This window comes from Bombina bombina, chromosome 11 (assembly GCF_027579735.1).
Source record: "Bombina bombina isolate aBomBom1 chromosome 11, aBomBom1.pri, whole genome shotgun sequence".
Classification (NCBI taxonomy): domain Eukaryota; kingdom Metazoa; phylum Chordata; class Amphibia; order Anura; family Bombinatoridae; genus Bombina; species Bombina bombina.
Genome location: NC_069509.1, coordinates 72869726 through 72879778, shown reverse-complemented (window position 1 = coordinate 72879778; position 10053 = coordinate 72869726).

Below are 10053 nucleotides of genomic sequence, written 5' to 3'. Positions count from 1 at the left end.
TTTCATTCTGTTGGTTGATTGGATTAAGAATTCAAAAATCAGCCAATAGAAATGCAAGAGCACTCCCATTTAAAGAGTAACCTCGCAATTTACTGTGCGGCAATGACATCTGACAGAAGAAAAGAAGCATTGGATGAAAGATGGAATGAAGAAATGAGTGGAGCACCGCTGGAGCTGATCATGTAGGAGCTGGAATCAAGTTGGGTGAATAGAAACTCTGGGTTTAGCGTTAGAGAGATTTGTTTTGGGGTCTTTTTTTTTAGAATAGGGTTCTTTATTTTTATTTTTTTGCCCAAAAGAGACAAAATTACTTCAGGGCAATGCCCTACAAAATTGCCCTCCTTAGGGCAATCTTTTTTTAAGAATAGGGATTTTATTTATTTATTTTTTTATAGAGAAATAAGCTATGTTCACTTTAGGGCACTGCACTACCGAAATGCACTTCTAAAAGGCTATGCCCAACCAAATGCCCTTTTCAGGGCATCTTGTTTTAGGATAGTTTTTTTTTAAGAAGGAAAAGGCATATCATTTAACCTTTGTATATACATGTATTGACATAACATCTATATTTATAATAGGAAGGTTTTTGGGTTTCTAGTCTTTATTAGTCCGGTATAGCAGACAGACGTAGATGTAGCTGTTCTGTGAGAGTTAGTTGGGTTCCAGGGGAGTAACCTGCATTTTACTTGGGTTATATCACCAGTAGTGCAATTTATTCCAAAGAGCAGGCTTGCAGGTTAGGTATAGGGTGTCAGACCTGTTTGTCTTGCCACCTTTTCAGTGGCGAGACTTTCAGTGTGAGGCAGGTAGTGTAGGTGTAGTTGCAGTAAGGTCACACAGGCATTATTTGAAGTGTTCTACACAGAAAGGGTGGTTGGTTTCAGTGAACGTACTGTCCTGCACTGTGTAGGAACACTTCAAATATGGAACCCCCCAACGCGCCCACCCGCTGAAAGTGCTGACAAGTGGAGATGTCGGCAGAATTTTCCAGAAGGCCACAATCCCTGTTATTTCCCTATGGGAGATATATCACCACTCACTTATCGGGCACTTTGCGGCTTCTACCACCCTTTTTTAATTTTTTTTGGCAGAATGTAAGGCCAACAAGGCCAGAAAGGCATTTTCTCGTCGGTCTGTTGTATCGGGGCCTAAGTGAGAACAAGAATATATTAATTGCAGTATGATACACATGCAGTCTCTGAGTAGACATCTGGTTAAACCATTACTCTGAAGACGAAAAAATCTTTGGCGCAGGTGGGTAAAGGCTTCAAAAAGTAGAAACATACAATATATAGCAGAGGCGTCACTAGAGGGGGGTGACACCCTCAGAGGAGGTGACACGAGCGCTGCCGCATGGGCACTTTGGGCAGCTATGTATAGATAGAGGACAGAGTGTACGTGTGATGGCATAAGGTATAAAGCAGCATACAACGCATGCAAAAGCAATCGGGCACTAAAATACCCTTTAAGAGGCACTCAGGCTCTCAATAATTATGTGCCTAATTGCATTTCAATGTGCTCCAATGTAAGCGGCACCCCAGGCAGAGCCGCAGAGAGCCATTCAGAATTAGGGGGGTGGGGTCTGGAGTCCATGTTCCCCATAAGGTGTGCGGGCTGCTCCATCTTAGTGTAGCACAGGCAGCATAGTAAGCTGGCGACACCAGAGGCATATTTTGATCATCAGCGAGTGTTGCATGTCCCTTAGCCATAGATTCCCCAAACTGTGTCCTTGAGCACTGTGGAAGCTGAGGATGAGAAGTCAAATGTGAGACAGAGGCCGGTCACTGGGAGAGCCTGCAGGATCCAGGGCCTGGCTCTAAGAGTTATGTCCTCTTCTGGATCTGCCTGACTACGTGGTCTAAGAGTATGTGGAGGACTTTAATCCCCTTGGAGATATTATTATTTATATATATATTAATATATATATAATTATATATATATATATATATATATATAATATATAAACAGGGCTCAAAAAAAATATATATATACAGGGCTCAAAAACCACTAAGCTACAAGCCAGCCCAAAATGGTTACTCACCAATATTGGTCCCACCCACACTGCAACCCACTAACCATACGTTTAGCCAATGTGAAACACCTTATTTTGAAGCATTTTTTTTATGTTTTATACCATAAATTAAATAATGCTACATACGAGTAATAAATTAACAAAAATAAGTGCATAGCAGGTTAGCAACATCAACTAGGGTTCTGAGGAAGACAACAGCTGGACAGAAAATTTTTTGTTGAACTGAGAGAGTGCAAAGAGTGTTGACATTAATGTGAGGTCATAGCAGACCTGGAAACATTGTTTTATAATTATCATCTCTCATCTTTCTTTCTCTACTGCCTTCTCTCAGGTCGTACATTTTCTTTTCACTCTTTCTCCTCTTTTATATCTCTTCGCTCTTTCTTTCTTTTTTTCCACTCTTTCTTAGCGCAATCATTTGAAAGTCGAGCAGATGACGTAAGGTGGGCGTGGCCTTACGCGTTTCACAGACCTCGTCTGCTTCGTCAGAGGCTTGTACAAAGCGGACGAGTTCCGTGAAACACGTAAGGCCATGCCCACCTTATGTGACCTGCTCGACTTTCGTAGCTCAGTGTTCCACGCTGGATCGTTGATACTCGGCATTCGTGTTGAGAATTTGTTTGTTGAACTTTGAGCCGTTTCTTTGGCTCCAGCAGTTTCTCCGGTTTCATGACAAAAGTCTATCTGACTCGGATGAGAGTGGATTCTTATTGACCTTTGAAGTGTTTGTGGACCAAGAGTGACACCTCTATATCAGCTTATACACGCATACCTTACCTCATATGATTGAGGTCTCATTTTGTGAGTAGGAATTACCTAGGGGGAATGTGTTTTTATTTGCCCATGTTGGATTAAACTGTATTACACTATGAGAAGTGTTTTTGTGCGCTTGTCTTTTTAGATTTTATCAGCTGTACCTTCACCCTCAATCAGAACCTTGAGAGTTTTTTTAACCTCTCAGTGACCAAGGAATCTTCAGAGCATCCCTACACAGGATAAGACTCTCTCTTTTTTATTGTTCATTATTGTGCTTTTTGCTATTTTTTATTATTTCATATGTGTATCCTGCCTCAAGCAGTGGTGGTTCTACACGGGGGCCTAAAGGGGCTAGTGCCCTAATGTCCCTGGCCCCCACTGAGCTGACTGAATAAGATATATACAGGGGACAGGCCCAGGGGAGCCGGATCTAGCATTATTTATGCATAATGATGGGCAGGGGGCAGGAGGCCGCTGGGCGTAGTGTGGAGTGGAGCAGCCTGTCTGTGAGGAAACACACGTGAGGAATGCTGGCACCTGGTTACTGTACTTGTGTCCAGGCAGTAACTGGATGCCTGTAATATAAAGTATAGTGTTGAACCTCAGCTGCTGAGAATGTCTGTAAAATGTTTGGTTTATTGCGGGTAAGTGATGGGAACTACATCAATTACCTTTTGTAGTAATGTGGTAACCACCATTAGTCAAATAGCAGTTATTGATAGGTTCATTGTAGGCAAATAACTCTATGGCTGCCACATGTGTGATCAACTCTGAAATAATGCAGCCCAGGAGTTATCCTAAGTACTAGACCAGAGTGTTAACACATTACATAGAAAATAACTCTACATATGCAGGTATACCAGGGGAGCTGACGAGTCACTAGCTGACATAGACAGAGATTGATTAATACTGGTTGTAAGGCTGATTCACATTAGACATGTCCGGTATATAAGGGAAGCTAAGTAGAAATATGAAAAGCTATGAACATGCTTACGAGCAAAAGTGGAGGATCTATAAATTAAGATTTTTATCTTCCTATCTGTACCAGTCCTCTGAGAAGCTGTGTCTGTTGCAGCTATGTGTTTTGCAGCTTCTGTCTTGCGAGGCGCTCCAGAACATGTCAGCTGAGAGAGGTGAGGAGAGTTGGCGTGTGACGTCACCCCGCGCGTATGGATTCCTAGTTCCGGCGAATGTGAAAGTTGGCAAATCCCATGAACCTCTGAAACATCCTTTTTGTTTTATGGAGTTGGCCAGTTGACAATGGTTTGAATCTTTGTATCTTCCATGCTTATACCATTGGGTGAGATTTGATAGCCAAGGAATGCTATAGTCTGGGTGTTGAAGATACATTTCTCCGGCTTTGCGTATAAAGTAATTGCTTCTTAACCTGGAGAGGTACTTGTCTAACATGGTTTATATGTTCATGGTAGTCCTTGGAGTAAATCAGGATATCAGAATAATCTTTGAACAAATCATTAATGAAATGTTGAAAAGGTGGCTGGGGGCATTACAGAGCTCGAATGGCATGACGGTGTACTCATACAACCCGTAACGGGTAGACGGAACGCCGTCAGCCATTCGTCTCCAGATCTTATACGAATTAGATTATAAGCGCCCCTTATAAGTCCAGTTTAGTAAAGAATTTTGCCCCTTCCAGTCTTTCAATAAGCTCAGGAATTAGTGGTAGGAGGGGTTACCGATTCTTTACAGTCACCTTATTAAGTTGTTCTATAATCGACGATTGGTCTTAATGTGCCATCCTTATTTTTCACACAAAAAATGCCGGCACCCGCCGTGTGAGGTTGAGGGCCGTATAAAACCCTTCCTCAGGTTCTCGTCGAAATAGGTCTTTAGATGAGACAGCTCAGGCTTGGATAGAGGGAATATATGACCGCAGGAATCCCTTCCGCACCTGGAGGTAGTTCAATGGGACAGTCATATTTCCGGTGTGGGTGGCAGGTTTTCTGGTTCTATCTTGCTTAAACACGTCAGAAAAATCACTATATTCTGGTGGTATAATATAATCTGTGGAGGTTTCAACTGTATGTAGAATATGTGTAGGTATATACAAGTTGTTATTGCAGTATACCGAGTTAAATGACAGGGAGGAGTGTCAACCAATTATGAGAGGGTTGTGAACTGTGAGCCATTTTAACCCCAAAACCAAAGGAAAGACAGGAGAAGCTATCACGTCTAGACCGAAGGTAGTCTCTATGGTTTTCCTGAGTTGTTGATTTAAAAGTGGTATAGTCTGATAGAGGACAGGACCTGAGGGAATAGTGTTACCATCTATGCCTCATTAAATAAATGGGAGACCGTTTTCTCTTGTAAGGTGTATCCAGTCCACGGATTCATCCATTACTTGTGGGATATTCTCCTTCCCAACAGGAATCTGCAAGAGGATCACCCACAGCAGAGCTGTCTATATAGCTCCCTCCCCTAACTGCCACTACCAGTCATTCTCTTGCAGCTCTCGACAAGAAAGGAAGTATCAAGAGAGATGTGGTGAATTAGTGTAGTTTATCTTCAATCAACAGTTTGTTAATTTTAAACGGTACCCGGCGTTGTACTGTTTTTACCTCAGGCAGAAATTAGAAGAAGAGTTTTGCCTGAGGTTTTTGATGATCTTTAGCAGGTTGTAACTAAGGTCCACTGCTGTTCTCATACATAACTGAAGAGTATGGGAAAACTTCAGCTGGGGGAACGCTGCAGAATTAACTGCTCTGAGGTATGTTAAGTATATTTTTTCTAGAGAGATGATAGGTCTATAAAAATGCTGACAGTGCCTGATATATTTAAGGTAAGCCTGATTGCAGTGATTTAACAAACGACTGGCATCATGCTTGCAGTAAAGGGTATATTCATGTTACTTGCTCTTATGGCTTAGTATCTAAAACATTTGCATGATATATAAAGAACGTTTTTTTACTAAGGGTGATAAATCTTTATTTGGGGCCTAGTTTTCCACATGGCTGACTAGATTTCTCCTAGGAGTAGTTTTTACATACTGAGACATCCAGCTTCCCTGAAGAAATCCCCTGACATATTGGACCTCTGGTAAAGGGTTTTTTGTGCCTACAAAAGTCGTTTTATGGGAAGGTAGGAGCCACAGTAGAGCCTGTGGCAGGTTTGCTTGTGACTGTTATAACGGTTTTACCGTTTTTTCTGCTTTGTTTTTGAGCCTGAGGGGTTAATCATCCTTTTGCAAGTGGCCTGCAATGCTATTTTAGTCTATTATACACACTGTAAAAATTTCGTAGAGTTAACTGCTTTTTTTCACTGTTTTGCAGTTTTTGTGTTTGTTTTTTTCCCTTAAAGGCACAGTACCGTTTTTTATATTCTGCTTTTTCACATTAATTAAAGTGTTTTCCAAGCTTGCTGGTCTCATTACTAGTCTGTTAAACATGGTCCTGACATAGAGGAAACTCCTTGTTCATTATGTTTAGAAGCCATTGTGGAACCCCCTCTTAGAATGTGTACCAAATGCTCTGATCTTACTATAAGTTTATAAAGACCATATTCTGGCTTTAAAAGATTTATTACCAGAGGAAATTGACAAGGGGGAAGTTATGCCGACTAACTCTCCCCACGTGTCAGAGCCTATAAACTCCGCGCTCAAGGGACGCCAAGTACATCTAGGCGCGCCCATTGCGTATACTTTACAAGACATGGCGGCAGTTATGAATCATACCCTTACAGAGGTATTGTCCAAACTGCCAGGGTTACAAGGAAAGCGAGACAGCTCTGGGGCTATGAACAAATACAGAGCTCCTCTGACGCTATTAGTAGCTATGTCTGATATACCCTCACAATGTGCAGAAGCCGAAGCAGGAGAGCTTCTATCTGTGGGTGATTTTTCTGACTCAGGGAAGACACTTCAACCTGATTCTGATATGTCTACATTTAAATTTAAGCTTGAACACCTCCGCGTGTTGCTCAGGGAGGTTTTAGCAACTCTGGATGACTGTGATGCCATTGTAGTCCCAGAGAAATTGTGTAAATTGGATAAATACTATGCAGTGCCTGTTTACACTGATGTTTTTCCAATACCTAAGAGGTTTTCAGAAATTATTACTAAGGAATGGGATAGATCAGGTGTACCAGTTCTCTCCCCCTCCTGTTTTTAAAAATATGTTTCCTATAGGTGCCGCTACATGGGACTTGTGGCAAACGGTCCCTAAGGTGGAGGGAGCAGTCTCTACCCTAGCGAAGCGTACAACTATCCCTGTCAAGGACAGTTGTGCTTTTATAGATCCAATGGACAAAAAAATTAGAGGGGTTACCTAAGAAAATTTTTATTCAACAAGGTTTTCTTCTCCAGCCCCCTTGCATGCATTGCCCCTGTCACTGCTGCTGCGGCCTTCTGGTTTGAGTCTCTAGAAGAGGCTCTACAGGTAGAAACCCCCATTGGATGATATCCTTGACAAGCTTAAAGCTCTTAAGCTAGCCAATTCATTTGTTTCTGATGCCGTTGTTCATTTAACCAAGCTAACGGCTAAGAACTCAGGTTTTGCTATTCAGGCGCGTAGGGCGCTATGGCTTAAATCCTGGTCAGCTGACGTTACTTCAAAGTCTAAGCTTCTCAACATTCCCTTCAAGGGGCAGACCCTATTCGGGCCTGGACTGAAGGAGATCATTTCTGATATTACTGGAGGAAAAGGTCACGCCCCTTCCTCAGGATAGGTCCAACAAATTAAGGACCAAACAGACTAATTTTCGTTCCTTTCGAAACTCAAGAGTGGTGCAGCTTCAACTTCCTCTAATACAAAACAAGAGGGAAATTTTGCCCAGTCCAAGCCGGTCTGGAGACCTAATCAGGCTTGGGAACAAAGGAAAGCAGGCCAAAAAACCTGCTGCTGCCTCTAAGACAGCATGAAAGATCAGCCCCCGATCCGGAACGGATCTAGTAGGGGGCAGACTTTCTCTCTTCGCCCAGGCTTGGGCAAGAGATGTCCAGGATCCCTGGGCGTTGGAAATTGTGTGTCCCAGGGATATCTTCTGGACTTCAAAGCTTCTTCCCCAAAAGGGAGATTCATCTCTCACAATTATCTGCAAACCAGATAAAGAGAGAGGCATTCTACATTGTGTTTCAAGACCTCCTAGTTATGGGAGTGATCCACTCAGTTCCAAGGGGAGGAACAGGGGCAAGGCTTCTATTCAAATCTGTTTCTAGTTCCCAAGAAAGAGGGAACCTTCAGACCAATCTTAGATCTCAAGATCCTAAACAAATTTCTCAGGGTCCCATCCTTCAAGATGGAAACTATTCGAACCATCCTACCTATGATCCAGGAGGGTCAATATATGACTACCGTGGATTTAAAGGATGCTTATCTTCACATTCCGATACACAGAGATCATCATCAGTTTCTCAGGTTCGCCTTCCTAGACAGGCATTACCAGTTTGTTGGCTCTTCCCTTTGGGTTACCTACGGCACCAAGAATCTTTATGAAGGTTCTAGGGTCATTCCTAGCGGTCCTAAGGCCGCGGGGTATAGCAGTAGCCCCTTACCTAGACGACATTCTGATACAGGCGTCGAATTTTAAAATCGCCAGGTCCCATACGGACATTGTTCTGGCATTCCTGAGGTCTCATGGGTGGAAAGTGAACGAAGGAAAAGAATTCTCTATCCCCTTCACAAGAGTTTCCTTCCTAGGAACTTTGATAGATTCTGTAGAAATGAAGATTTACCTGACCAGGTTGTCAAAACTTCTAAATTCCTTCAGTGTTCTTTATTCTACTTCTCGCCCTTCAGTGGCTCAGTGTATGGAAGTAATCGGCTTAATGGTAGTGGCAATGGACATAGTGCCGTTTGCCCGCCTACATCTCAGACCGCTGCAACTCTGCATGCTCAGTCAGTGGAATGGGGATTACACAGATTTGTCCCCTCTACTAAATCTGGATCAAGAGACCAGGGATTCTCTTCTCTGGTGGCTATCTCGGGTCCATCTGTCCAAGGGTATGACCTTCCGCAGACCAGATTGGACAATAGTAACGACAGATGCCAGCCTTTTGGGCTGGGGGTGCAGTCTGGAACTCCTGAAGGCTCAGGGCTCGTGGACTCAGGAGGAGGCACTTCTTACGATAAACATTCCGGAACTAAGAGCGATATTCAATGCTCTTCAGGCTTGGCCTCAGCTTGCTGCGGTCAGGTTCATCAGATTTCAGTCAGACAATATCACGACTGTAGCCTACATCAACCATCAAGGGGGATCAAGGAGTTCCCTAGCAATGTTGGAGGTTTCAAAAATAATTCAATGGGCAGAAGGTTCTCTCTTGCCATCTATGAGCTATCCATATCCCAGGAGTAGAGAACTGGGAGGCGGATTTTCTAAGTCGGCAGACTTTTCATCCGGGGGTGTGGGAACTCCATCCGGAGGAGTTTGCACAGTTGATTCAACTTTGTGGGCAAACCAGAACTGGATCTCATGGCGTCTTGTCAGAACGCCAAGCTTCCTTGTTACGGATCCAGGTCCAGGGATCCCAAGGCAGCGCTGATAGATGCTCTAGCAGCGCCTTGGTCCTTCAACCTGGCTTATGTGTTTCCACCGTTTCCTCTGCTCCCTCGTCTGATCGCCAAGATCAAGCAGGAGAGAGCTTCAGTGATTTTGATAGCACCTGCGTGGCCACGCAGGACTTGGTATGCAGATCTGGTGGACATGTCAAAATCTAATTTCTCTGCGTCTGACTGCTTGGAGATTGAACGCTTGATTTTATCAAAACGTGGTTTCTCCGAGTCGGTCATTGATACCTTAATTCAGGCAACGAAAGCCTGTCACCAGGAAAATCTATCATAAGATATGGTGTAAATATCTTCATTAGTGTGAATCCAAGGGTTACTCATGGAGTAAAAGTCATGATCCTGGGATATTATCTTTTCTCCAAGAAGGATTGGAGAAGGGATTGTCAGCTAGTTCCTTAAAGGTACAGATTTCTGCTCTGTCTATTCTTTTGCCACAAGCGTCTGGCGGATGTTCCAGACGTTCAGGCGTTTTGTCAGGCTTTAGTTAGAATTAAGCCTGTGTTTAAACCTGTTGCTCCGCCATGGAGTTTAAATTTAGTTCTTAAAGTTCTTCAAGGGGTTCCGTTGAACCTCTGCATTCCATAGATATCAAGCTTTTATCTTGGAAAGTTCTGGTTTGGTTAGCTATCTCTTCGGCTCGAAGAGTTTCAGAGTTATCTGCCTTACAGTGTGATTCCCCTTATCTGATCTTCCATGCAGATAAGGTAGTTTTACGTACCAAACCTGGGTTTCTTTCCTAAGGTG